Here is a 26927-nt window from a genome sequence, read left to right on the forward strand (position 1 = left end):
TGCGATTGCCCCCTTCCGGGTCTGGCTGCCTGTCACTGGAGGGGGAAGGTCTGCAGCCGGCTATCTCTGTTCAGTCCTTTGTTCCGTGCGCCGGCCTGGCGGTGTCTTAGGTTGGGGCTGGCTTTTCGCGTGGTAGATATCCCTCAGTCTGGTTTGCTAGCCCAAATTATTTCGCTCAGATAGCGCTCAGGGTATTCAGGCCAGATTCTTACTCTCAGCGATGCAGCCTGCGCCGCGCCTCCCTGCCCAGCCCCCGCTTGCTAATGGCGCGTGCAGGCGTCTGCGCTGCTTCTCCGCTGGGGGAGTTACCGTAGGGCTCGCAATGTGCGGGTTTTAATTGTTTATTTATTTTTTCTCCCTGTTATGTTGCCCTCTGTGCTTCCAAAGCTCGGCACAGATTCGGCAGTGAGAAGGTTTCCTGATGTTTGGAAACTTCTCTCTTTTTAAGACTCCCTTCCCAGGACGGAACTCGTCCCTCCCTCTTTTGTCTCTTTTTTTGTCTTTTATATTCTTTCCTACCTCCTTTCGAAGAGTTGGGTTGCTTTTCTGGGTGCCTGATGTCCTCTGCCGGCATTCAGAAGTTGTTTTGTGGAATTTACTCGACGTTTAAATGCTCTTTTGATGAATTTGTGGGGGAGAAAGTGTTCTCCCCGTCCTCCTCCTCCGCCATCTTGGCGCCTCCCTCTATCTTTGCTTTTTAATTCTCTGTCTAGGTTTGACATAGCTTTCCTTCCAAGGAGCAAGCATCTTTTAATTTTGTGGCTGCAGTCATTGTCCACAGTGATTTTGGAGTCCAAGAAAATAAAGTCTGTCACTGTTTCCTTATTTTTTCCCATCTATTTGCCATGAAGTGATGGGACTGGATGCCATGATCTTAGTTTTATGAATGTTGAATTTTAAGCCAGCTTTTTCACTATTCTCTTTCACCCTCATCAAGGAGCTGTTTAGCTCCTCTTCAAGTTCTGCTTTTATCCCTCTTCCTCCCCTTTGCCCTTTGGTATCTTTAAGTTTGTTTTCTATGTCTGTGAGTCTGTTTCTGTTTTGTAAATGAGTTGATTTGTATTATTCTTTTAGATCCCACACATAAGTGATATCGTGTAATATTTGTCTCTCTCTACCTGACTACAGATGATTTTGATTGGTACAGCAATTAAAGTCTGAAAGAGCCATTTAAAACTTTTTGTAATTTTTTTGCCCTGTGATTTACTTTAGTAGTATTGACAAAGGTCTCAAGGACATATTTCTTGTATAAGGTTTTTATATTTAGGAAATTTAATTTGTAACAGATTCATAACTAGGTTTTGAACTTTTCTTCTTTAAACTGTTTCTTCTGAATAGTAATCTAATATTTCCTCCTTTTTGCTATTATTTGGATTCTTCTTTTTTTCTTCTCACTTCTTGAGATACCTAACTTATTAATTAAATTTTTTTTCATTGTGGTAAAATATACCTAACATAAAATCTAAATAACATATAAAAGTATACATAACGTAAAAGTTTCACTGTATGTATACCCCACAGTTTGTGTGTCTGTTCATCTGTTGTTGCTACCTTTTGGCTGTTATGAACAGTGCTGCTTGAACACTGGTGTACATGTTCTGCTCACTGCTTTCAGTTCTTTTGGATATATACCCAGAGGTGGAATTGCTGGGTCGTATGGTAATTCAGTTTAATTTTTAAAGGAACAGTCGCATGCTCTTTTCCATAGTGGTTGCATCATGTTCCATTCATTCCAGCAGTGCTCAAGGGTTCCAATTTCTCTACAGTTTCACTGGCACTTATTTTCTATTGTTTGTTTTGATGATAGCCATCCTAATGTATGTGAACTGATAACTTTTGGTGGTTTTTAATTTACACTTCCCTAATGATTAGTGGTTCTACTCTTTTCATGTGCTTATTAGCCATTTGTATATCTTGTTGGGATAATGTCTATTTAAGACCTTTGCCCATTTTTTAATCAAGTTGATTTTGTTGTTATGGTTGAGTCATAGGACTTCTTTGTATATTCTCCATTTTAACTCATTAGAAACATGATTTCCAAATATTTTTTCATTCTTTATGTTGTCTTTTCACCCTCTTGATTGTATTCTTTGATGCCTAAAAGTTTTAAATTTTTATGAAGTTCAGTTTCTTTTTATACCTGTACTTTTGATGTCATATCCAAGACAACATTACTGAGGTCAGTGTTATAAAGTTTTTCTCCTATGTTTTCTTCCAAGTTTTATAGTTTTAGCTCTTATGTTAAAGTCTGATCCATTTTGAGAAATTTTGTGCATGAGATAAGGTTGAAGTGAAAGTGAAAGTGTTAGTTGCTCAGTCATGTCCAACTCTTTGCATCCCAGGGACTGTAGCCCACCAGGCTCCTCTATCCATGGAATTCTCCAGGCAAGAATACTAGAGTTGGGTAGCTATTCTCTTCTCCAGGGGATCTTCCTGACTCAAGGATCGAACTGGGGTCTCCTGCCTTGCAGGCTAATTCTTTACCATCTGAGCCATGAGTACATTAATTTTTAAATGTTTAAAAAATATACACAGTTATAGCTATAAATACTTTAATTATGTCCCACTTGTTTTGATTATGGAATTATTCCATTTTCTTCTTGGGAGTTCTGTCAAATTTTGCTTTATGTAGGTTGATACTGTATCATTTGGTGTATTCAAATTTAGAATGATTATAGTGTTCTCATGAGTTGAATTTTTGTCATGATGAAGTGAACCTCTTTCTCTGGTAATGATTTCTGCTTTAAAGCCTGTGTACATCAACCCTATTTTTGTCAGTGTTTATATCTATACTCAGCTTTTCTTGAAGTTTTAGTTGTCACCCTGATAAACACTATATGTTTGGATTTTAAAAATTCATTTTGATCATCTTTTTTAAACTAGATCATTTTAGTCTATTTACATTTGATGTGATCAGTGGTAAATCAGCTTTTTATTTCCATCCTTCTTTGTACTTTATTCTGCATTCTATTTTCTCTCCTTTCTTGCATTCTTTTTGATTGATAATATAAAAATATAGTTCATAGTTTGTTCATGTTATTTTCTAAATTACCTGATCTATATCTGTGCTTTTAGTGATTATCCTAGAAGTTCTCCTCACTATATTCTTTCTCCACTTCCCTAACAGTTTACTTTCCAAATAAACTATTTCTGGGAAACCTCAAATAAGGCATTTATTGTTCTTGGGATTTAGAGTTCTAAGATCTGTGGATTAACGTGCATATTGATGATGGGAAGATATAATTGGAAGATGTTCAGTTTCCTTAATGGTAGTAGATATGGAAATCTGTGTATCAAGTCCCTTTAGTTCTCATGAGGTTTTTATATATTTTGGGTCATTTACCACTCCTCATGCTTGAATATTATTGTTTGGAACCCAGTGATATCCTTACCCACTCAGCAGGGAGAAGTAATTGATACACAGAAATCCTCACACATTCTTCAAAGTTTACTGCAAGATTGGATGGACATGAAGACCAGTTTTCTGGGAACATTCTCTTAGCAGGCCTAAACTTAAGGCATGTCTAAGCATCGTTCTGAAATTTGTATGCTACAGTAAAGGTTAAAATTAAAATTTTTAAAAAGTTTGAGAACAATGGAGGATTTATGAATATTAGAATTTATATGAATTCTGTGGAGAAGAGTGATTTATGAACTTTAGCATGATTAGAAGCCTTAGCTATTGATATTAACACATAAAATTATTATTCTGTTGGTATAAATGTAATTGTGGTTTCAGACCATGAATTTTAAATCATTATAACTAGGCTCAAACACATCTTTATTAAGCAAAATAGTAATGATTACAATCGACGCATTTTTGCCAATGAGAAATAGGTTTATTCCTGTAGCATAAAAATCTGTGCTTAGGGATTTGAAAAACTCTTGGAAAGCGTTTTCTGCATCCTGATGGTTGTAAAAGCATTTTCCCTGCAAAAAGTTGTCAAGATGCTTGAAGAAGTGATAGTTGGTGAGAGGTCAGGTGAATATGGAGGATGAGGCAAAACTTCTTAGCCCAATTTGTTCAACTTTTTAAGCATTGCTTGTGTAATGTGTGGTTGTGCATTGCCGCAAAGAAGAAGGGTCCTTTCTGTTGACCAGTGCCAGCTACAAGCATTGCAGTTTTTGGTGCATCTCATCAATTTGCTGAGCATACTTCTCAGATGGGATTCAGATCCCATACTTCTTTGTTGGGATTCAGAAAGCTGTAGTGGACCAGACAGGCAGCAGACCACCAAACAGTGACCATGACTTTTTTTTGGGTGCAAGTTTGACTTTGGAAAGTTCTTTGGTGCTTCTTCTCAGTCCAACCACTGAGCTGGCCATCGCTGGTTGTATAAAATCCACTTTTTGTTGCACATCACAATCCAATTGAGAAATGCTTTGTCGTTGTTGTTGCCTAGAATAAGAGAAGATGACTCTTCAAAATGACATATGTTGATTTTCGGTCACCTCATGAGATACCTACTTACCTAACTTTTTCACCTTTCCAGTTTGCTTCAAATGCCAAAGCAGTAGTCAATGTTGAGTTCTTCAGCAACTTCTCATGAGGTTGTAAGAGGATCTACTTTGATGATCCTCTCAATTGGTTGTTGTCAACTTCTGATGGCCAGCTACTGCACGCTCTTTATCTTCAAAGCTTTTGTTTCCTTTGCAAAATTCCTGAACTGTACATTCATTAGCAGTTCCTGGGCCAAATGCATTGTTGATGTTGTGAGTTTTCTCTGCTGCTTTACGACCCATTTTGAACTCATATAAGAAAGTTGCTCGAATTCGCTTTTTGTCTAACATCATTTCCCTAGTCTAAAATAAATAAAATAAACATCAAGTAATAAGTCAGTAGCAATGAAACACAAACTGAGAAATGCACTTTAAAATGATGTATAACATAACCACATTTATTTAAGAATGTATTCCAATATCAAACGCCAAAGTTCATTAGTGCAACCACAATTACTTTTGCACCAACCTAATAATACCCTAATAATTACTTTTGCACCAACCTAATAATACCCTAATAATACCAACCTGTGCAACCACAATTACTTTTGCACCAACCTAATAATACCATAATAGTACAAGTGCAAAAGACAACTGTCCTTTTATGGAGGGCTACCCTGGTGCTCAGATGGTAAAGAATCTGCCTGCAGTGTGGGAGACCCGGGTTTGATCCTTGAGTTGGGAAGATCCTCTGGAGGAGAGCATGGCAACCCACTCCAGTATTCTTGCCTGGAGAATCCCCATGGACAGAGGAGCCTGATAGGCTACAGTCCATTGGGTCACAAAGAGTCAGACAGGACTGAGCACAGACCCTTTTATGGTGTGCTCTTTTTATAATATAATCATGTTTATTTATTCAAGGTTCAATTGTGTAGTTTTTAGGTTCCTACTATAACTAGTAATAATAGGAAAAGGAGTACGTCAAGGCTGTATATTGTCACCCTGCTTATTTAACTTCTATGCAGAGTACATCATGAGAAACGCTGGACTGGATGAAGCACAACTGGAATCAAGATTGCTGGGAGAAATATCAATAACCTCAGATATGCAGATGACACCGCCCTTGTGGCAGAAAGTGAAAAGGAACTAAAAAGCCTCTTGATGAAGGTGAAAGTGGAGAGTGAAAAAGTTGGCTTAAAACTCAACATTCAGAAAATGAAGATCATGGCATCTGGTCCCATCACTTCATGGGAAATAGATGGGGAAACAGTGTCAGACTTTTTTTTTAGGCTCCAAAATCACTGCAGATGGTGACTGCAGCCATGAAATTAAAAGACGCTTACTCCTTGGAAGAAAAGTTATGACCAACCTAGATAGCATATTCAAAAGCAGAGACATTACTTTGCCAACAAAGGTCCATCCAGTCAAGGCTATGGTTTTTCCAGTGGTCATGTATGGGTGTGAAAGAGAGTTGGACTGTGAAGAAAGCTAGTGCCGAAGAATTGATGCTTTTGAACTGTGGTGTTGGAGTAGACTCTTGAGAGTCCCTTGGACTGCAAGGAGATCCAACCAGTCCATTCTGAAGGAGATCAGTCCTGGGATTTCTTTGGAAGGAATGATGCTAAGGCTGAAACTCCAGTACTTTGGCCACCTCAAGCAAAGAGTTGACTCATTGGAAAAGACTCTGATGCTGGGAGGGATTGGAGGCAGGAGGAGAAGGGGATGACAGAGGATGAGATGGCTGGATGGCATCACTGACTCAATGGACCTGAGTCTGAGTGAACTCTGGGAGTTGGTGATGGACAGGGAGGCCTGGCATGCTATGATTCATGGGGTCTCAGAGAGTCGGACACAATTGAGCGACTGAACTGAACTGAACTGAATATAACTAGTGGAAATGCAAACACTCAGTGATTGTGTGAAAACTGTACCTGTTAATTTATATATACGTCAGTGGAAGGAGATAGTGCTATATGTAGGAAGTATATGCTTCTGAGCATTGACTTCTTCAGGATTTTTAAAGGTTCAGAAAATTAAAAAAAAACAAAGACTGAATCCCATGTAATGCCTTTGACAAGCTGTAAAAGGTGCATTGTTGTTGTTTTTCAGTTGTTGAATTGATCCGACTCTGCGACCCCCAATAGGCTGTAGCACGCCGGCTTCCCTGTCCTTTGCCATCTCCTGCAGTTTGCTCAAACTCACGTTCATTGAGTCAGTGATGCCATTCAACCATCTCATCCTTTGTCGTTCCCTTCTCCTCATGCCGTCAATCTTTTCCAGCATCTGGGTCTCTATCAATGAGTTGGCTCTACGCATAAGATGGCCAAAGTATTGAAGCTTCAGCTTCAGCATCAGGTCCTTCCAATGAATATTCAGGACCAATTTCCTTTAGAATTGACTGGTTTGATCTCCTTGCAGTCCAGAGGACTCTCAAGAGTCTTCTCTAGTACCACAGTTTGAAAGCATCAATTCTTCAGCACTCAGCCTTCTTTATGGTCCAACTCTCACAACTGTACATAACTACTGGAAAAATCATAGTTTTGATTATACGAACCTTTGTGGCCAAAGTGATGTCTCTGCTTTTTAATAATCTGTTTAGGTTTGTCTTAGCTTTTCTTCCAAGGAGAAAGCATCTTAATTTTGTGGCTGCAGTCACCATCCACAGTGATTTGGAGTCCAAGAAAATAAAATCTGTCACTATTTCCACTTTTTCCCCATCTATTGCCATGAAGTGACTGGACCAGATACCGTGATCTTAGTTTTTTGAATGTTGAGTTTTAAAACAGCTTTTTCACTCTTCCTCTTTTACCCTCATCAAGACGCTCTTTAATTCCTCTTCACTTTCTGCCGTTAGAGCGGTATCATCTGTATATCTGAGGTTGTTGATATTTCTCCTGGCAGTCTTGATTCTAGCTTGTGAGTCATCCTGCCCAGCATTGCATTTTGTATGTTGTATATGCTCTTCATGTAGTTAAATAAACAGGGTGACAACATATAGCCTTGATGAACTCCTTTCCCAGTTTTGAACCAATCTGTTCTCCATGTCTGGTTCTGTTACTTCTTGACCTGCCTATAGGTTTCTCAGTAGACAGGTAAGGTGGTCTGGTATTCCCATCTCCTTAAGAATTCCCACAGTTTGTTGTGATCTACACAGTAAGGGCTTTAGCATAGTCAATGAAGCAGAAGTAGATGTTTTTCTGGAATTCCCTTGCTTTTACTGTGATCCAGCGGGTTTTGGCAATTTGATCTTTGATTCCTCTGCCTTTCTAAATCCAGCTGTACAGTCTGGAAGTTCTCAGTTCATGTGGTGTTGAAGCCTAGCTTGAAGGATTTTGAGCATTACCTGCTGATTTCACATTAGTGAAATATAAATGGAGAAGCTATATATTAAAATTAAATTCTTAGAGGAGCATAAAAATGAAAGAGAAATGTGATTGGAAATAAGAAAAAGAATGAAGTGCTATGGTGCTAATCAAATAGAAGCACTGAATGTGAATACTCAACAAACGAATCAAGATGGAAGAGCACAGGAAATCACAGGCTTGATAATGCAAGATGTTAGCACCAGTATTAAACACTGAATCCAGGTGCTAGGTGATATAACTATTACCTATTATGAGAATGCATACAAGGAAATTTACAGAAAGCATAAAAGCACAGAGACCTGTATGAGAGTGCAACTTGCCAGGAGAATTTGTATCATGGCATGCTTGGACCAAGCAATAATCTTGACATGGTCCAGTGGTTTTCAAGTATTAATAACACATAGGCAAATAAATAAAATACATCAATGTCTAACTTATAACTATTAAGATCTGTTGGAGCAAATAGTTCCATAGCAAGTTTAGTTATCTCTTAACAGATCTGTCTAGTCAAGGCTATGGTTTTTCCAGTGGTCATGTATGGATGTGAGAGTTGATCTGTGAAGAAAGCTGAGTGCTGAAGAATTGATGCTTTTGAACTGTGGTGTTGGAGAAGACTCTTGAGAGTCCCTTGGACTGCAAGGAGATCCAACCAGTCCATCCTAAAGGAGATCCGTCCTGGGTGTTCATTGGAAAGACTGATGCTGAAGCTGAAACTCCAGTACTTTGGCCACCTTGTGCGAAGAGTTGACTCATTGGAAAAGACGCTGATGCTGGGAGGGATTGGGGGCAGGAGGAGGAGAGGACGACAGAGGATGAGATGGTTGGATGGCATCACTGACTCAATGGACATGGGTTTGGATGGACTCCAGGAGTTGGTGATGGACAGGGAGGCCTGTTGTGCTGCAATTCATGGGGTCGCAAAGAGTCGGACATGACTGAGTGACTGAACTGAACTGAAAGAGAGATCATCTTACATAAAAAAGACACAATCACTTGGACAGTTCAGTTCAGTTGCTCAGTTGTGTCCGACTCTTTGGGTCTTTGCCAATGAGTCAACTCTTCGCATGAGGTGGCCAAAGTATTGGAGTTTCAGCTTCAACATCAGCCCTTCCAGTGAACACCAAGGACTCATCTCTTTTAGGATGGACAGGTTGGATCTCCTTGCAGTCCAAGGGACTCTCAAGAGTCTTCTCCAGCACCAGAGTTCAAAAGCATCAATTCTTCGGAGCTCAGCTTTCTTCACAGTCCAACTCTCACATCCATACATGACCACTGGAAAAACCAATGAAATTGTATATAAACCCTACTTTAAAAATTATTCTTCCTTGCTGAAACATTAGGCTTTGTTTTAGAGAAAGCATGAATGCTTTTAGATAAAAAACCAATTTTAAAAATCTCATTCATTAGTGTTAAGTGTCAGACATTTTACTTTCATGTCAGATCCCCTGTTCTTAATACACAGATTGTCAGGAGCTCAGGACATGAATTTGTACAATTTACAAATTAAATTTCAGAGCTCTTGAGAGAAATTGTGACTTGGGCTTGGGAGGATAGGGAAATCTTATCAGCTGGAAAAATGGATTTTACTGTATAGCAGTGGTAAAATCCCTTATCTTGGATATGTGTCTTGAATTTTTACTTAAGAAAATAGAAATGTATTTTATTCAGGAAAAAGCATACTGCAGGTATACAGTTTGTTTCTACAAATTCCTGCCTTTTTGTTAGAGATAAAATAGCAGATTTTCTAGTTTAACTTTTTGAGGGCAATTTGAATCGTTTCCATCTTGCAAATTATGCAATTTCATATTAAATAGCCAGTGGTGAGGTGGTCGCAGGGAAGTATTCAGTTCATTCAGCATCATCAGATTGATTTGACAAAAGGGATTCTTTTAACTGTGTGGAAAACATTTTTCTCCTTTTATCCTTTGGCAGAGGCAGACATTGTCTTTGGTTTCCCCACAGAAGTTTGGGTGGGTAGACTTGGGATGTGTAAATAGAAACAGCAGAGAGATTGCCTCTGACAGTTGGAAGGACCCACTGAGAATTTTAGAATGAGCCTGTTGACCCTGATGATGTGGTATGGGATGGGGTTGTTAGAGAGATTTGAGAGAAGAATTAAGCAATTTGAATGTAAATGAGGAATGCAAATACTCAGAATAAAATGATAATTTATCCTTAAGAGAATAAGCCAAAATTTTTAGGTTGAGTCCCTGAAAAATTTTGCTTTTCTTAACAGATAAAAACAAAAGTTACTTTTCATATTCAGCTTTCATTTCCTTTTGTGACATGTCATCAGTGTTTTGTGATGTGGATGAGTGCTTGATCTATTTCTCAATGAATAAGATATGTGAACTTGGGCAAGAAATTGAATCTCTCTTTGCCTCAGTTTCCTCATTTATAAAACAGTGTTGTGGATATTGAGACATCAAAAGAGCTAATGGTTGTTGTTGCCATAGAATAAGCACTGTGTAAGTGTTAGCTGCTATAATCATCATCATCATTTTTATATCAAGAGATTGAGAAATTCTGTTGAGGATGAAGTTATGTCTTCCTCTAATAACCTCAGTATATTTGATGTATTTTTATAGAAATGAATCAAGAATGAATTGTTCAGTGTTTAAAATATTTTGTAATATGTTCATGTTACCTTTTAAAAATTAACTTTTGAAAGATATACATATTTTCTTAACTTTTTTCCTAATTAAAACAGCCAATAAATGTCACATAAAAAAAATACAGCCACATGGGACCATTTAGTTTTGGGGCAAAGAACTGTACATACCCCAGTGGTCCCTAAGGGCATTATTATATTACAAATCTATACAGCAGTTCTCAGTGATAGGCAGCCCCCAAGTCATCCAGATTTTAGGATGTGCTTTCAAAAAGACATGGAACTGTATGTTTGTTTTTGAAAGAAATCTCCATCGTGAGGACATATAGCAAATCTGGGCACTTAAAATTCCTCTGTGATTTTAGCAAGCTCTGTCGGGTTTAGTGAATTCTTAAGTGCATTGAAATTAAAGGTTTCTGTATTTTTTCATGGCCTTGAAGTTAGCATGAGAGAAACAGAGCTCTTAGTCTTTGTTGCAGGTTTTCATACTCCTTTTGTAGTATTGTCAGTACATAATGTGTAATAGGGCAGTGATGGCTTGAAGTACTGTCTTTGTTTTTGTTTTGTTTAACCTGTGCAGTTGGTCAGGTTTATGTTGTGGTGGTGGTGGTAAGTTTATTTTGTTTTCTTGTTTAATAAACTGCCATTGAGCCAACAAATTCTCTTACCTGTGAAGAATAAAGTGGAAGATGGATGATAATTAAGATTTTTGTATTTAACTACTAAAGTTTACCAGTTTAGAACTCTTAGAAGTAATAGCAGACAATCTCCCAATTTAGAGATGGGCCAAGAAGTGCACAGTAAGTGTTCAGGTAAATGTATTTTGAATGACAAATAAATTAATCACATCTAGATGTTACCATTTTCTGAAGAATGCAGTAGCTCTCACACTTTCCTTCTCAGGAGCAAGAAAACCTTTCCTGGAGGCCTCTATCCCAGATGTCTCCTTGTATCTCCTTGGCCAGGATACAGTTATGGTTGTAACTTTACTCCAGTTAAGAGATGTTGGATTACCCTCATAGACTTAGCTGTAATAAGTGTTTTGGGTAAACCACAAGGATGACTACACTACTGGATATGAAAATAATACATTTCCTTTTATCTTGGGAAATTTAGAAAATAACGAGAAGTATAATTAAGCAAATAAAATCACCACACAGAGGTAACTATTGTTAACATTGCAGTATTTAGCTTTTCAGTTTTTGTTGCACAAATGTATTTGTGTATATAAAATTGCAGTCATCCTGTGTATAGTATTTTATAGTCTTAAATTTAGTCATCTAACACAAGCATTTTTCCATGCCACTAAATCATGTCCCTCTAAAATGAGACAGGGGTTTGTTGGTACTTTTATCTGGCTATATTAGAAATTAGTTAGTTGCTTGTTGGAAATTTAGATAACAGTTTTTTTGCTGTTATATGCAGTGAACATCCTTATATATCACTCATTGTGTACATAGCTGGTTATTTCCTTAGGCTCTGTTCCTAGAAGTGGGTTTATAGGTGAAAGGGTGTAAACACTTTCAAAGCTTTTGGGATACTTTTCCTATTATCCTCCAGAAAAACTCGTACAAGTTACACTCCCATAAACCTGTATATGAGTGGCCATTTAACTGTATTCTTGCCAGCACTGGGAATTACTTTTTAACTGCTAATTTTATAGTCAAGAATTGGTATTCTTTTGTTTTACTCTGATTTTTTTTTTCTGTTTTTTGTATTACCACTGTTATTGACTATTTTTTCATTTAATCAGCAGTCCAGATATCAGTTGATGAAAGAATAAATATTTGTTTCTTGATGTGATCTTCTTAACATGGCATCATTTTTACTTTTTAATTATGATATACATAAAAGAACATAATGTTAATGTTAAGTGTAAAACTTCATAGAATTTAAAACATTCTACTTTATGTTTACTTAAAATATTTATTTTATTTATAATATTGTACTAATTTAAAATTATAGTTTCTCTGAGCCAACTCTGGGTGAATTATTCCATCATAGTTGTAACCTTCCTGAAGTTCCTAATTACATATAAATTTCATCTTTGATACTGACTAAAAAATAGTTTCTTTTCAAAGTCTTTCATGTTATTTAGTAGATGTCTGTGATTTTTACTCACAGATCTTTGCTGCGACAACATAGCATTTTCTTTATCTTCACTTTCTCTCAGGTATTAAAAAAACCTTTGTTATATCGGAGGAATTTTTAAATGTCTTTTTAAGCTTTCCTCCTTACATCGTAGATTATTTTTTCTTTTTCTTCTTTTTATTGTATGAGTGTGTTTGTGTGTGTGTGTGTGTGTGTGTGTGTGTAGGAGTAATCTCAGAGCTCAAGTAAATGATATTTTCCTGTGTTATTTATTAACAGTTACAGCTACTGCACATTGTCAACATTTGTCTCATTTAATCTACTTTTTATTTCTAGGCGATTGGTATCATTATACTTTTTGGTTCTAGGCGATTGGTATCATAACCCTTTTCTTTTAAAGAGATGAAATATTGTGAGCCACACAGCTGACAACGGTAGAGCTAGTTTGGAGCTCCGTTTCCTGGTGACGTGCTTGGATTTCACGTTATATGCTGTGCTGTGCTTGGTCTTGCGCATTAAAAGAGACTGAACTGAAGTTTTCAAGTTATCTTGAGAAATTTACAGTTTAGTTAAATTTGGTTCTCACTCTCAAGTAGACTCTTCTCCCTATTATTTGCAACTAGAAAAATAAAAGGCCTCAAATATAATTTAATATAACCATTAAGAACCATAGCACTTTTACAGTCATTTTTGTTATAAACGAGTGTTTATACAGCCCATGACTTGATAGCAGACCAAACCATCTTATATTACCATATTTTGAATGTAGCAGGAACTGGCTTAGCAAAATTTTGAAATCTGACTCTAATATTTGTGGTATAGTAAAACAAACAGCTCTGTGGCTTTCAGGTTTGTGTGGTGCAGCCTGTCCAAGGCGCTGATGCTTATTCTCTGTTGATTCCCTAGGTTTCAGGAGTGCTTTTGCTGACAGGCATTTAAGTTCACCAGGAGAGATTATTTCTACCTAGTGGAGGAATCTTGGAGAAAGATATCATCATTGTTTGTTAGAAATGCCATAACTAATGATAGTAGCTAACATTTTTTGAGTGCTTACAGTGTGCCAGGCACAAGTCTAAGTGCTTTCTGGATAGTAATACATTTTATTATTCACAGTAATTCCTAGGTTTTCCCCATTTAAAGATGCAGAAACTGAGGCATGAGGAGGTTAAGTAATTTCCCAAGGTCACAGGGCAAAGTGAGAATTCAAACCTTGGCAGTCTACCTCTAGAGGCAGCCTCCTTAGTTACTCTGTTACACTGACACTTACTAGATGAAGAGGGAGAGGGTAGACTCATAAGTAGCTGTTCATGTTTTTGGATAAGGTTAATCTTATTTCTAGTGGCAGTCAAAATAATTAAGCTATTCAGTTCAGTTCAGTCACTCAGTAGTGTCTGACTCTTTGCAAGCCCATGGACTGTAGCACGCCAAGCTTCCCTATTCATCACCAACTCCCAGAGCTTGCTCAAACTCATGTCCATTGAGTTGGTGATGCCATCCAACCATCTCATCCGCTGTCGTCCCCTTCTCCACCTGCCTTCAATCTTTCCCAATATCAGGGTCTTTTCTAATGAGTCTGTTCTTCACATTAGGTGGCCAAAGTATTGGAGTTTCAGCATCAGTCCTTCCAATGAATATTCAGGCCTGATTTCCTTTAGGATGGACTGGTTGGATCTCCTTGCAGTCCCAGGGACTCTCAAGAGTTTCCTCCAACACCACGGTTTAAAAGCATCAATTCTTCAGCGCTCAGCTTTTTTCACAGTCCAACTCTCACATCCATACATGACCACTGGAAAAAAACATAGCTTTGACTAGACGGACCTTTGTTGACAAAGGATGGTCTCTGCTTTTTAATATACTCTCTAGGTTTGTCGTAGCTTTTCTTCCAAGAACAAGTGTCTTTTAATTTCATGGCTGTAATCACCATCTGCAGTGATTTAAGACAAGATGGTAGAGTAGCTATTGCCACTCATTAAATTCTTAACTCATAAAAATGAGTTGTTTTATGCCTAATATTACTGTGGAACCCAGTGAATATTTAGATAAACTTGCACTTCCAGTAAATAGTTTTCTAGAAAGATGGTGTTTAAAACAAAATGTAAAGAGTGGGTTCAGAATCAATGTGACAGTCACAGAATGAGTGATCTTGCTAATGCTTTATAATAAATATTGCAGACCATGCCTTATTGATTGTGTACTCTGTGCTTTATAACTGTATCTTCCAGAAATGGCAGGCTAAATAATTTGGAATTGCCCAGGCTGGCTGTAGGCAGAATTTGCATTTGACCCCTTCTTGTTTCACCTATCATTGATTGGGACCTTCGTCTGTTCTTCCTTTCCCTGTTTCAGCATGCTCCTCCTGAGACATTGGTATTAATGTTTAAGAGTATGTTTCATTTTCTCAGGGTATTTGCGTTTAATAAAAACTCAAGGGCCATGCTGCAGAATTACTTCCACTATTTGCCTCATTCCTTGATGAGGCTCAGGAAATTTCTTCATATCATCATCTCTCTTCCAGCAGTCTATTTTGCTGTCAAGTCTAGACCTCAAGAAGGAGGCAGTGAATAGGGAGAAGAGTAGATGGAGAAAAGTCTAAATGAGATGGGAAGGCATGTGTGTAGATCATGAGTGGGAAAAGCAAGGGATCCCAGAGAACTCATGGAAGCAGGAAAGAATAATGCTCTGTTTGGAAATGAGGCAAGTAAGGTAAATTGAAGATATTCAGGACAGATGGTTCAAAAATGAAGGAACTTCTCCTGACTGAGTATAATACAATGAAACAAGAATATAGACACGTGATAGAGTTAAGATTTTGCAATAAAAATGCATATAATATAAGATTATGCATTTAATTTTTTATGAATTATCTTTTGAATTATTTCTGGTTCACAATTGATTAAAACAATGAAACATTTTATAAATTTTGAAACTATTAAATATAAAAGTAAAATTTTATGTGAATTGCCGCTGTTAAGGAGAGTAAGAGGTGGTGGTGATATTTTTGGTGAGTGCCTTCAGAAATGTTATCAGTGCTCATCTTTTGAATGATCTCTTTGTTTTGCTTTGTAAAAGGTTTTTCATTTGATGCAGTCCCAATTATTTTTGCTTTGGTTTCCTTTGCCTGAGGAGATATATTAAAATTTATATATTCCTGAAAACCACTGTCTGTTTTCTTCTAGGAGTTTTATGATTTCAGATCTTACATTTAAGGCCTCAATCCATTTTGAGTTGATTTCTGTATATAGTGTGAGAGTAATCCAATTTGATTCTTTTGCATGTAGTTGTCCAGTTTTCCCAATACTATTTATTAATGAGGGTGTTTCTTTCTCATTGTATTGTTTTAGTTCTTTTGTTGTAGATTAATTGACCATATAAATACGGGTTCACTTCTGGGCTCTGTTTTTTGTTCCATTGATCTATATGTCTGTTTTTGTGCCAATACCATACTCCTTTGATTATTGTAAATTTGTAGTATAGTTTGAAATCAGGGTATGTGATTCCTCCAGCTTTATTGTTCTTTCTCAAATTTGTTTTGTGCTAAAGTCTTTCTGTTTCTACCCAAATTTTGGAATTATTTGTTTCAGTACTAAGATGCCATTGGTGTTTTGAAAGGAATTGCATTGAAGTAGTATGGTCATTTTGTAGTATGGTCATTTTAACAATATTAAGTCTTTAATCCATGAACATGGTATATCTTTCCATTTCTTTGTACCATCTTCAATTTCTTTCAACAGTGTCTTATAATTTTTCACATAGGTCTTTTACTTCTTGGTTAGATTTAGTCCTAGACATTTTATTCTTTTTGATGCAATTGTAAGTGGGATTGTTCCCTCTTCTTCCCCTCCCTGCTCCCCCCACCACTGCCAGGCATTTTATTTGTAGGTATTACATCCCTCGAAAAAAAAATCCAAGGATTTTCCTTCCTGTGTGTTTTCATCTTGCTTTTTCATGGTTCATGATGCCAGCTGAAGTTGTCAGTACAATGAAACCAAACTGACAGGATGGGAGCAGGTTATTCTGGCATTTTTCTAGATGTTAATCTGGGGCTGATCACTCCACACTTATTTAGCCTGCCTGTGAGGTTCACAGCAATTTTCCCAGCTCTGTGATGATCTATGATTTCAAATTCACCAATGTAACCATGCTTCACCATCATAGTTAGAAACCTGACGATGACTTTGGAGCACAGCCTAATAAGCACCTGGCATTTGCCTCTCTTTTCAGCACTGTTGATACAAAACATTCACACTTTTTCACTCTCCTCTTTCACCCTCATCAAGAGTCTTTTTAGTTTCCTCTTTGCTTTCTGCCATTAGAGTGGTATCATCTGCATTTCTGAGGTTGTTGATATTTCTCCCAGCAATGTTGATTCAAGCTTGTGAGTCATCCAGCCTGGCTTTTAGCTTAAAGTACTCTGCATAGAGGTTAAATAAGCAGGGTGGCAATTGACAGCCTTGACGTACTCTGTTCCCAGTTTTGAACCAGCCTGTTGTTCTATGCCTGGTTCTAACTGTTGCTTCTTTCCCTGCATATAGGTTTCTCAGGAGGCAGGTAAGGTGGTCTGATATTCATTCCCATCTTTTTAAGAATTTTCCACAGTTTTTTGTGGTCTACACAGTCAAAAGCTTTAGCGTAGTCAATGGAACAGAAGTAGATGTTTCTTTGGAATTACTTTGCTATTTTTAATGATCCAACAGATGTTGGCAATTTGATCTCTGATCCCTCTGCCTTTTCTAAATCCAGCTTGTACGTCTGGAAGTTCTTGGTTCATGTACTGTTGAAGCCTAGCTTGAAGGATTTTGACCATTACCTTGCTAGCATGCGAAATGAGTGCAATTGTGTGGTATTTGGAACAGTCTTTGGTGTTGCCTTTCTTTGGGATTGGAATGGAAATTGACCTTTTTGAGTCCTGTGGCCACTGTTGAGTTTTCCAAATTTGCTGGCACATTGAGTGCAGCACTTAGCAGCAGCATCTTTTAGGATTTGAAATAGCTTAGCTGGGACTCCATCACCTCCACTAGCTTTCTTCGTGGTAATGCTTCCTAAGCCAAAGGTTACAATCATGCTTAAGCTGTGAAAATTTTCAAGATTTTTACCCATAGTTATTAAGCAAATAGACTCATACTCTTTCTTTGATGTTTTAAATTTTTTATCTTAACCAGATAGATATGGTTAAACTTTTTGAGCATTGCCAGACCAAATACAGTTCTTGTGGTGTGACAGGGAAGGATCAGTAGATCAGTAGCACATTATTAGCCCTTAGGCTGGGCACATACATACCTACATAATTAACCTGTTACTTGAGATCACCTTGCCTCTAAACAAGTGGTCTTGAAAATGAGGTAGAGAAAGGTAAAAAGATCAGACTGCTTGTGACAGGGAGAGGAACATCTGTTAGAGGAAGGGTTTAAAGAAAATCTGGCCCGTGGAATTAATGCCAGAGGGCATGTGCTGCTGTAGAATATCCTGTAGTCTAAGTTGGATGAATAAACAAACCAAGCAACCAAAAAACCTTCATATTTTACATGTGAGAGGAGCTCTCCCTTATGAAATTCTTAGTTGACATTGGAAATGCATAGTATCTTGAGGGTAGAGTTAGGGGGAGACACAATAAAAAGCTTTTGTATTTTAATTTCCTGGTGGTTGAGGAGTCACATAGTAGACTTTGAAGCAGATAATACCTCACAGTATAACCAACACAAATTATCCTCTATGTCTGGAGGAAGCAGGCATCTGGCTGTCTGAATTTATGGAATTGTAACTCAGAGAACTGATTAATTTTACTATATAGGGTGTGAGGGCTGCAGCTGCTGCCAGATAATAGTTGAGATCCATTTTTTACCTTTTTCACTCTGCTCCTGCTATTTCTGAACCTTATTCTTTGAGCGTCTAGAGTAGATTTGAGTTTTGTTGAGCCAAAATTGCTCCTGTCACCATGGCCTTTAAAAAAGACTCTTTTATTTTATTATAGAGGAGTTTTAGGTTCTTAGAAAAATTGAGTAGAAAGTACAGACTTACCATATAGTTTGTTCCCCTACATATGTACAACCTCCTCCATTATCAACATCCTTGCCACATTAACTGTACACTTGTTACAGTTAATGAACCTTCACTGACATATCATAATCATCCAAAGTCCGTCGTTTACTTTAGGGTTCACTCTTGGTATGGTACATTCTATGGGGTTAGAAAAATGTATAGTGACATATATCCAGCATTAGAGTATCATGCAGAGTGGTTTCGCTGTCCTAAAAATTCTCTGTATCCTGCCTATTTGTCCTCCCCTCTTCTTAACCCCTATCAGCCTTTTTTTTTTTTTCAATTACCCAAGGAGCCAGTTCTGTTATAATTCCATTGCTCTGTACAACTGTTGCACTGTACTTTGATCACAGTTCAGAGGATTTTTTTCTTCTATAAGGACTGCTGATATCTTCTTTTTACTCCTTTCCTCAAAGTAATGGCAGGTCAGTGACCAGATTGTATAACAGAGATGGTTTTTTGTTTCCTAAGATTTCCCTGATAGTCTGCTAATTGAAGATACTTCTGGATATTAAATGATAAAACCTGATAATACAGCCCTAAGTAGTAAGGTTTTGCTATAGCTCTTAAGGAAGTTTTAGGCTCCTACTCTTTGTTTACAGATTGTGGTCATCTCTTCCATAGATCTCAAATACAGAAATGACGCAGGTCTCCTGAGTGTCCTTAACTAAAAGAGCTATATAACTCTTGATTACCATAATGCACATGCTGATCATTTCCTCTTCGCCTACCTGCCTTTGAAGAATCTGCACAGACTTTAGTACCTGTCAAACACCAGTCTCTGTGGGATGAGCAGCTGACCCGGTAGAAAACAATTTAGAGACTTTGTTGAATGCATTGAGCCAATTAAATTTTCTTCCTGAGAATATGGACCCTGAGGGTCTGAGTTAATTAGATGATGATGAATCCTTTGACTGAAGGATCACAGGGACTTGTGACTCGGTTCTGAACTACACCGTAAAAGCCATGAGCTGGTCAGAGGGAACAAAAGTGCAGAGGAAGCCAGTCTAAAGTGAGAAGCTGTGGAGTGGAGCAGATGCACGGAGACCCATGAGAGACGGCGGCGGGAGCTTCTAGTTTCACTTCCCATTTGGTCCATCTAAACTCCATTTTCCTTTCTCGGATCTCCATGAGATCGTTTGTAGCTTTTCTGTAATGTGTTCCCTCCCCCCCCATTTGACTTGAACTAGTTGTGTGAATTTTTATTCTACAACTGAGATACTGCTAGTAGAATCTCATGTAAGAGAGTCTTTAAGACTCCTTGAGTTGAGTCTTATAAGGTCTTATTATAAGATCTTAAGAAAGGTCTTATTATTAGTGCAAAATAAGTGTACATCAGGTGGCCTCTAGCCAGTTAATGTTTTCTTCACCTCTAGGCATTTATTAACTCATTTACTGTGTGTGTGCTGAGTCAGTTGTGTCTGACTCTTTGCGGCCCCACAGACTGTAGCCCACCAGTCTCTGGCCATGGAGTTCTCCAGGCAAGATTACTGGAGTGGGTAGCCATTCCCTTCTCCAGGGAATCAAACCCTTCTCCAGAAATCAAACCCGGTCTCCTGCATTGCAGGCGGATTCTTTACTATCTGAGCCACGAGAAAGACCTTCTCTTCCCTTTTCTAGGCTAAAGAATGTCTATACAATTTCATCCTTTCTCAAAAGAGAAAAAAAAAAGTTTTGTTGTTTTCTGACTCTATTCATCACATTTTTCTTCAGTCCTTTCATAAAACCTTGGGTAGAATACTAGGGAGTTGGTGCTAGGAGACTTGGACTCTGTTCTTGCTGGGACTCCAGCCAGATGGATGGTCTAAGGAAGGTACTTCCTTCCTCATGCCCCCTGTTACCTCTGCAATGATGTGAAGGGGCTGGGCCAAATCACTGACTTCCAACCTATACCTCTTGCTTTCCTTAAAAATAATAGTAACAGGTTCCAGGGATTAGGATGTGGATATGTATTTTAGATGGGGGAGTAGCATCTGGCTTATTGTAGATGAGATGGCATGTTTGAACCATTTTTTAAAATTTTGTCCCATATTCTTGATAAGACATTGATGAAGAGGGCCAAGAAATCAATCTACTTACCAGGTGGCATTTATCATACTGTAGATGAAATAAATATATCTTAATGTATCTTACATAAGATATATAAAATAAATATATCTTAAATATATCTTATTCTATATATAGAAATATAATTCATTTCTGTAAACGCAGTCACTAAGTGAAAAGCCAGTGAAGAAAAAGCTACCTCTTAACTTTAATGGAAAAATTTATTATGTGTTTCAACCTAAGATACCCAAACATTTTGCACAAATAGACAAATATAACATTGAGCAATGAAAGCATTTGTATATAAGAAGTAAATAAAATTTTGAAAATAACTACAGTTTATACATAAAATTTAATGATGCTTTGTTGCCTCAATAAATAAGAAAGAGGTGGCATGATAGGCTGTGGGAATTGATGGAAGAGGGAAGGAACCATTCTTTGCAAGATGGTAGAGAGTCAGGTTGGAGAAGGAAATGGCAACCCACTCCAGTGTTCTTGCCTGGAGAATCCCGGGGACAGGGGAGCCTGGTGGGCTGCCATCTCTGGGGTCGCACAGAGTCGGACACGACTGAAGCGACTTAGCAGCAGCAGCAGAGAGTCAGGTGATGAATTTTCAGGCATGTGTTCAATATCAGTAGTGCTTAGTGATAATTTTTTTTTTCCTTTGGGACTTTGACAGAATAAACTTCTGATTGTGGACACCTTTGACATCAAAGAAGAAGTATTTTTTTGTACAAAAAAAATAGCAATATATAAGTTTACAATTCATATACCTCCTTGAAAGATGCTGCATTAATTGCCTGAGGCTGCTGTAACAATTACCAATTTAGAGACTGAAAGCAGAAGAAAGGTATTTTATGGTTCTGGAGGCCAAAAGTCTGAAATCTGGCAGGACTGCTTTCCCTCTGGGGACACTAGAGGAGAATCCGGTCCTGGCTTCTGGTGACTGCCAGCGAAAGCACTTCTGAGCTCGTGGCTACATTGCTCCGATCTCTGCCCACCTGTCTCCTCCTCTGTGTGTCTGCCTCATACTCCCTGTTTCTCACAAGGATACATCTGATTTCTTTTATGGCTTACCTTGGTAATCCATTATAAGTACTTCCTTTCAAGATTTTTAATCATATTATTTGCCATACAAAGTGAATATGAATTCACTCCTTCAAAGTAATAATTGCAGGTCCCAGGGAGACCATACATTTGCGGGGGCCATCATTTAGGCTACTATGTATGCAATGGCACGTTTGAATAATTTTAAAAATCTTTTCGTTCTGTCATATTCTTGACAAGAAACTGCTGTGTTGAGTGAATTAATGAGTATTCTTTATCTGAAATTATAATGTTGGTATGTTGCCTTTAGTGATTTATGTAATATTCTATGAAGTGAAAAGATCAGGTAATGAGGAGAAAAAACGGAGTTATTTTCCAAAAAGTGGTCTATCTTTTTAAGAGCCCTCATGGCAAGGAGCCATCACCTGAAACCTGTGTTTGCCTACCGCACTTAATCCTAAGGCTGGCTTCTATATCATGGTGAGATAGCTGCGAGCAGCAGCTGGAACTCTTATTTCCTTCTTCACATCTGACAAGGAGAGAGTCTGTTCTCAGAAACTCCTGGGCTAGTGATCGAGTGTTCTAGCATGGGTGAGGGAGTGACATTTTGGACCAGACAGTTGCTGGTCTTGCGGACTGTCCTGTGTATTGTAGGAAGTGTAGTAGCACCTATGGCCTCTATCCACTGGATGTCAGCAGCACACTCCTCTAGTTGTGACAACTAAAAATGCCATCAGACATTGTCAGAGGTCCCCTGTGGGTCAAGGTTGTCCCTGATCGAGAACCACTGCTTAACCCAATCAGAGCTCATTCTTGTCTCACCAAAATCTGCTGGCTAAGAAATTTTAGGTTCCTGTTAGGAAGGAGGAATGTAGAAAATAAGTGTTGGAGAGGTAACTGCAAATGTTCACTACATCTGAAATTCTAATGAGGGCCCAAACGGGGTCAAATCTAGCAGACCTACTAAATTTTTTCTAGGCCTCTGTTGGTATATTGTTGTCCAACTCTTTGTTGTGTCTGACTTTTTGCAATCCTATGGAGTATAGCCCACCAGCCTCCTCTGTCCATGGGATTTTCCAGGCAAGAATATTGGAGTGGGTTCCCATTCCCTTCTCCAGGAAATCTTCCCAACCCAGGAATTGAACCTGCATCTCCAGCATTAGAAGGTGGATTCTTTACCACTGAGCCACCTGGGAGGCCCCTCTGTTGTCTAACATTATTTTTTAATAATATCTATTTTATATTGGACAAATAAAACCCAATATTATGTCTTTTTTCCCCCCAATTCTATGGGCCTGTGAATCAATTTTTTTTTTTTTTTTTTCCTGCTTTATTTCTGTCAACTAGTTGGTTGCTTTTTATCTTAGAATTTGCCTCTTTCTTGTATAACCTCATTCTTTCCCAGCAAGTCTCTCTGCTGAGGTTTTCACATTCAGTTGATTTACCTTTCCTATGACACTGCTCTGGTTTCCCGTTGCTGCAGGGCTTTAACAAGCACACCATATAGTGCAAACTGCACTTAGCATAGCCATGTATGAACACAAGAGAACTGTGATTGGAATTTTTCTAGAGTATCCTCTTTTATTCTACGAAGCAATTGAAATAGAATAAGACATATTTATTGCTTTGAAATTTTCAATGATTTCCAAGTTAACAAATTTGTACTCTTACAGGCATCAGATGACTGGCATTTTGGGGCGATGTGTTATTTCTTCCATGGTTGTGCCGTGTAGAGGATCCCCTCTATGTTCGTGTGAGTACTCTGGCTATGGTGGAACCCCTGACAGTAACTGATGACAGAATGCACGACATGATCGGGAGTAAACATGAGTTGCTGCTTTTTCATCACACTTAAGGCCTGGTAGAGGTTATGCATACAGTGGCTCATAAACAGAGTACCCCCATCGGACCAATAAAAAGTAACAAGACTACATGACATATAAGCTAGAATTTATGTGAGCTGTTCAAGCAAGTCTGGGTCAAGGATTTTGTAATTGGCAGTAACTAAGAGCTTCATGAGAGCCTGAGGGGCTACAGAAAGAGCTCTATTTTTGCCATGGCTTTTGCTTTATTCTGTATATATGCAGCATAGTGGAAACAATCTGCCTTACTATGATATTAGTTACACAACCCCCCAAACTGTCCTTCTCTGTGTATTTTCTTCTGTATTTTACTAGCAGCTCATTTGGCCTCCAGCTTTGCTGGTCTAGAACTTCTGTGTTCATTTTAAGCTCCTCGAGTGAAGGGGGGCTACTGTAATCATCTTCAAATGAGTTTGAAAAAAAGCACAATTCCCCAGTCTTAGTATTGTGCCATTGTGCCTTGTGTGGTTTGAAATTTGACTGAATGACTTGATATATATCCTTTCTAGACTCATTAGAACCCATAGGTTGCCCCCTTGAGTTTTCTCTGCTTCTTGGAAAACAGATAGGAGAAGAGATCTAGAAATAGAGTATTCACTGAGATAGCTGAAGCTGAGTAGGATACTGATAGTAGCAAGACTCATTTTACTATGGTTATTAAAGCAAAAATGAGGGCAACGATTCCTTTTTCAGGAGGTCTTGGCAAGGACCCTAGTTTTAAACAAGAAAGAGACACAGCCAGTTATATTGAAATGATTTGAAGTCCATCCCTCTACAGTCACATTTTTCTGAAGCCAAGGTAAACAGTTGGTTAGAGGTGGGTATAGAACAAGCCATTTTTTGGTAAATGGATAAATTGTCCCTTGGAACATTTCAGTAGGTGGTGCTCTTGTGCCATACTATAACAAAATTTTTAGAAAATTTATGAGACCCTGTGGCTAGTTCTAGAGCCTTTGTCCCTCTTGATCCCCTTGAGTGACTACCAGGTATACCACTTGGATAGCATGATGTGGGTGGTTTTAGTGAGAGATTTTATATCTGGAAATAAGGCAAATTCAGGTCTCTTACCTTCTTTAGCTTGGCTGAGTTCTGCTTTCCAGGGGAACCTAAATGAGAGGTTCACTAATCTTTATGAAAAATTGATGACTCTTGTTCAGTCGTTCAGTCATGTCTGACTCTTTGTGACCCCATGGGCTGCAGCATGCCAGGCTTCTCTGTCCTTCACCATCTCCTGGAGTTTTCTCAAACTCATGTCCGTTGAGTCGGTGATGCCATCCAACCATCTCATCCTCTGTCGTCCCTTTCTCCTCCTGCCTTCAGTCTTTCCTAGCATCAGGGTCTTTTTCCAGTGAGTAAGCTCTTTGCATCAGGTGGCCAAAGTACTGGAGCTTTAGCTTCAGCATCAGTCCTTCCAATGAAAATTCAGGGTTGATTTCCTTTAGGACTGACTAGTTGGATGCAGTGGCACCCCACTCCAGTACTCTTGCCTGGAAAATCCCATGGATGGAGGAGCCTGGTAGGCTGCAGTCCATGGGGTCGCTAAGAGTCGGGCACGACTGAGCGACTTCACTTTCACTTTTCACTTTCATGCATTGGAGAAGGAAATGGCAACCCACTCCAGTGTTCTTGCCTGGAGAATCCCAGGGACGGGGGAGCCTGGTGGGCTGTCATCTCTGGGGTCACACAGAGTCGGACATGACTGAAGCGACTTAGCAGCAGTTGGATCTCCTTGCAGTCCAATGGACATTCAAGAGTGTTCTCCAGCACCACAGTTTGAAGGCATCAGTTCTTTGCGCTTAGCCTTTTTTATTATCCTGCTCTCACATCCATACAGGACTACTGGAAACACCATAGCTTTGACTATACTAACCTCTGTAGGCAAAGTGATTAGTCTAGTCTTTATCTAAACAATTATGATGTGTGTTATATATTACCAGTTTTCTGAGACCAGTTGTTCTATTGGAAATCATCTGTGGTCCTCCCGATAACTTCAGATAACGTCTGTTAAATGAAGATATTACCCTCCAGATAACATCTGTTATCCTTTCCAGATAACTCAGGCTTTCATTCTTGTTTCTTTATGCTTCCAGACAAGACGCAATGGAATGAAATAATATGTTGTAAAGAAATTTATAAGTGGTGAAGGAACAAAGAGGAAAAACATCAAGTTCAGACAGCAGCTGATGATAACTAGAGCTGACATTGAACCCTGTTGGCATCAGCTCCTTGTCTCAGTTCTTTTGCTGTATGTGTAATGAGTCCATTGGTCTGAAGTTGGTTGTGATACCATGACGAACAGGACATCCAAAAAGTCCATGTTAGGGGCTGCTGGCAGAAACATGGTGGGCAAGAAAGAGAAATTTAAATCCAGACTACATGTCATTCCAGGGTGGACAAATCTCTTGTTGCTAGAAGTTTTTAGAAACATTTAAGGTTCTGCTTTTTCAGGAGGCTTTTTGTTTCTAAAATGAAAGACAGTCACCTCACTTTGTATCCACAAACTGTTAAGAAAGCGGCAAAATGCTCATGGGACTTTTGCCTCAGCATGAGCGTGCTGCTCTGAGATGCTTAATTCCCCATCGTCTCAGCTGCAGCTCTAGCGGCTTGTCTCTTGAGCCTTGCAGTCCAGCAGATCCAGTGATGTTCAGGGTGCTTTCTGGTAGCTTTTGAGATTTTCTTTTTACAATTAATATTTTAGTCTGTGTGGGTTTTAAAAATTGATTTATTTACCTGATTATTATTTAAGTTGGAGTATAATTGTTTTACAATGTCATGTTAGTTTCTGCTGTACCACATCTGAATCAACTATTAGTATACATATATCCCCTCCTCCCATAGGCCCCCCTCCATCCCACCCTTCTAGGTCATCACAGAGGACAGAGCTGAGCTCCTTATATATCTATAATTTTTAAATTGTCTTTTTCAGTATTTAGAATGTACTGTTAATCTAAGAACTCATGTATTTCTTGAATATTTCTTGCTTTTATCTCTTTAAGTATTGTTTCTCTTCCATTCTCTTTACTTTTTCTTTTTTTCTGTTTTGCTGTGACACCTAGATGTTTCCTAACTAACCTTTATGTTTCCTAACTTACCTTTATGTTTCCTAACTTCTCTCTCATAATTTTTGATTTTCTTTCTGGGCTGCATTCTGAGTGAATTTCATAGTATTGTCTTCAAATTTTCTAGCTCTTTAGTTTTGCCTAAAGGATCTTGTGTACTGTGTTTTTAATTTTAATGACTGTATTCTTCACTTATATAATTTTCAATTGATTCTTTTTTAATCATCTATTGTTTTAACTCAGAGTTTGTGCTTTATAATTTCTTATTTTTAATTAAGTTTTTAACATCTTAAATACAATTACTTTGATTTTGAATTGAACTATAGTTTACTTACAATGTTGTATTAGTTTCAGGTGTGTAACATAGCAA

General features: G+C 38.3%; 1 protein-coding gene across 21 annotated transcripts in view; it reads left to right on the forward strand.

Moving 5' to 3' along the window:
* FANCC (FA complementation group C) overlaps positions 1-26927 on the forward strand; it is a 348242-nt gene that overhangs the window by 78735 nt on the left and 242580 nt on the right. For 12 of the 21 annotated variants that reach the window (XM_070375326.1, XM_070375330.1, XM_070375332.1 and 9 more), the window contains one exon: positions 23310-23389. The exons of the other annotated variants lie outside the window; for them this stretch is intronic. The gene's annotated coding sequence lies outside the window, so the exon portion shown is untranslated. The remainder of the gene's footprint in view (positions 1-23309; positions 23390-26927) is intronic. 21 annotated transcript variants of the gene reach the window in all.

This window comes from Bos mutus, chromosome 8 (genome assembly GCF_027580195.1).
Source record: "Bos mutus isolate GX-2022 chromosome 8, NWIPB_WYAK_1.1, whole genome shotgun sequence".
In the NCBI taxonomy this organism is placed as follows: domain Eukaryota; kingdom Metazoa; phylum Chordata; class Mammalia; order Artiodactyla; family Bovidae; genus Bos; species Bos mutus.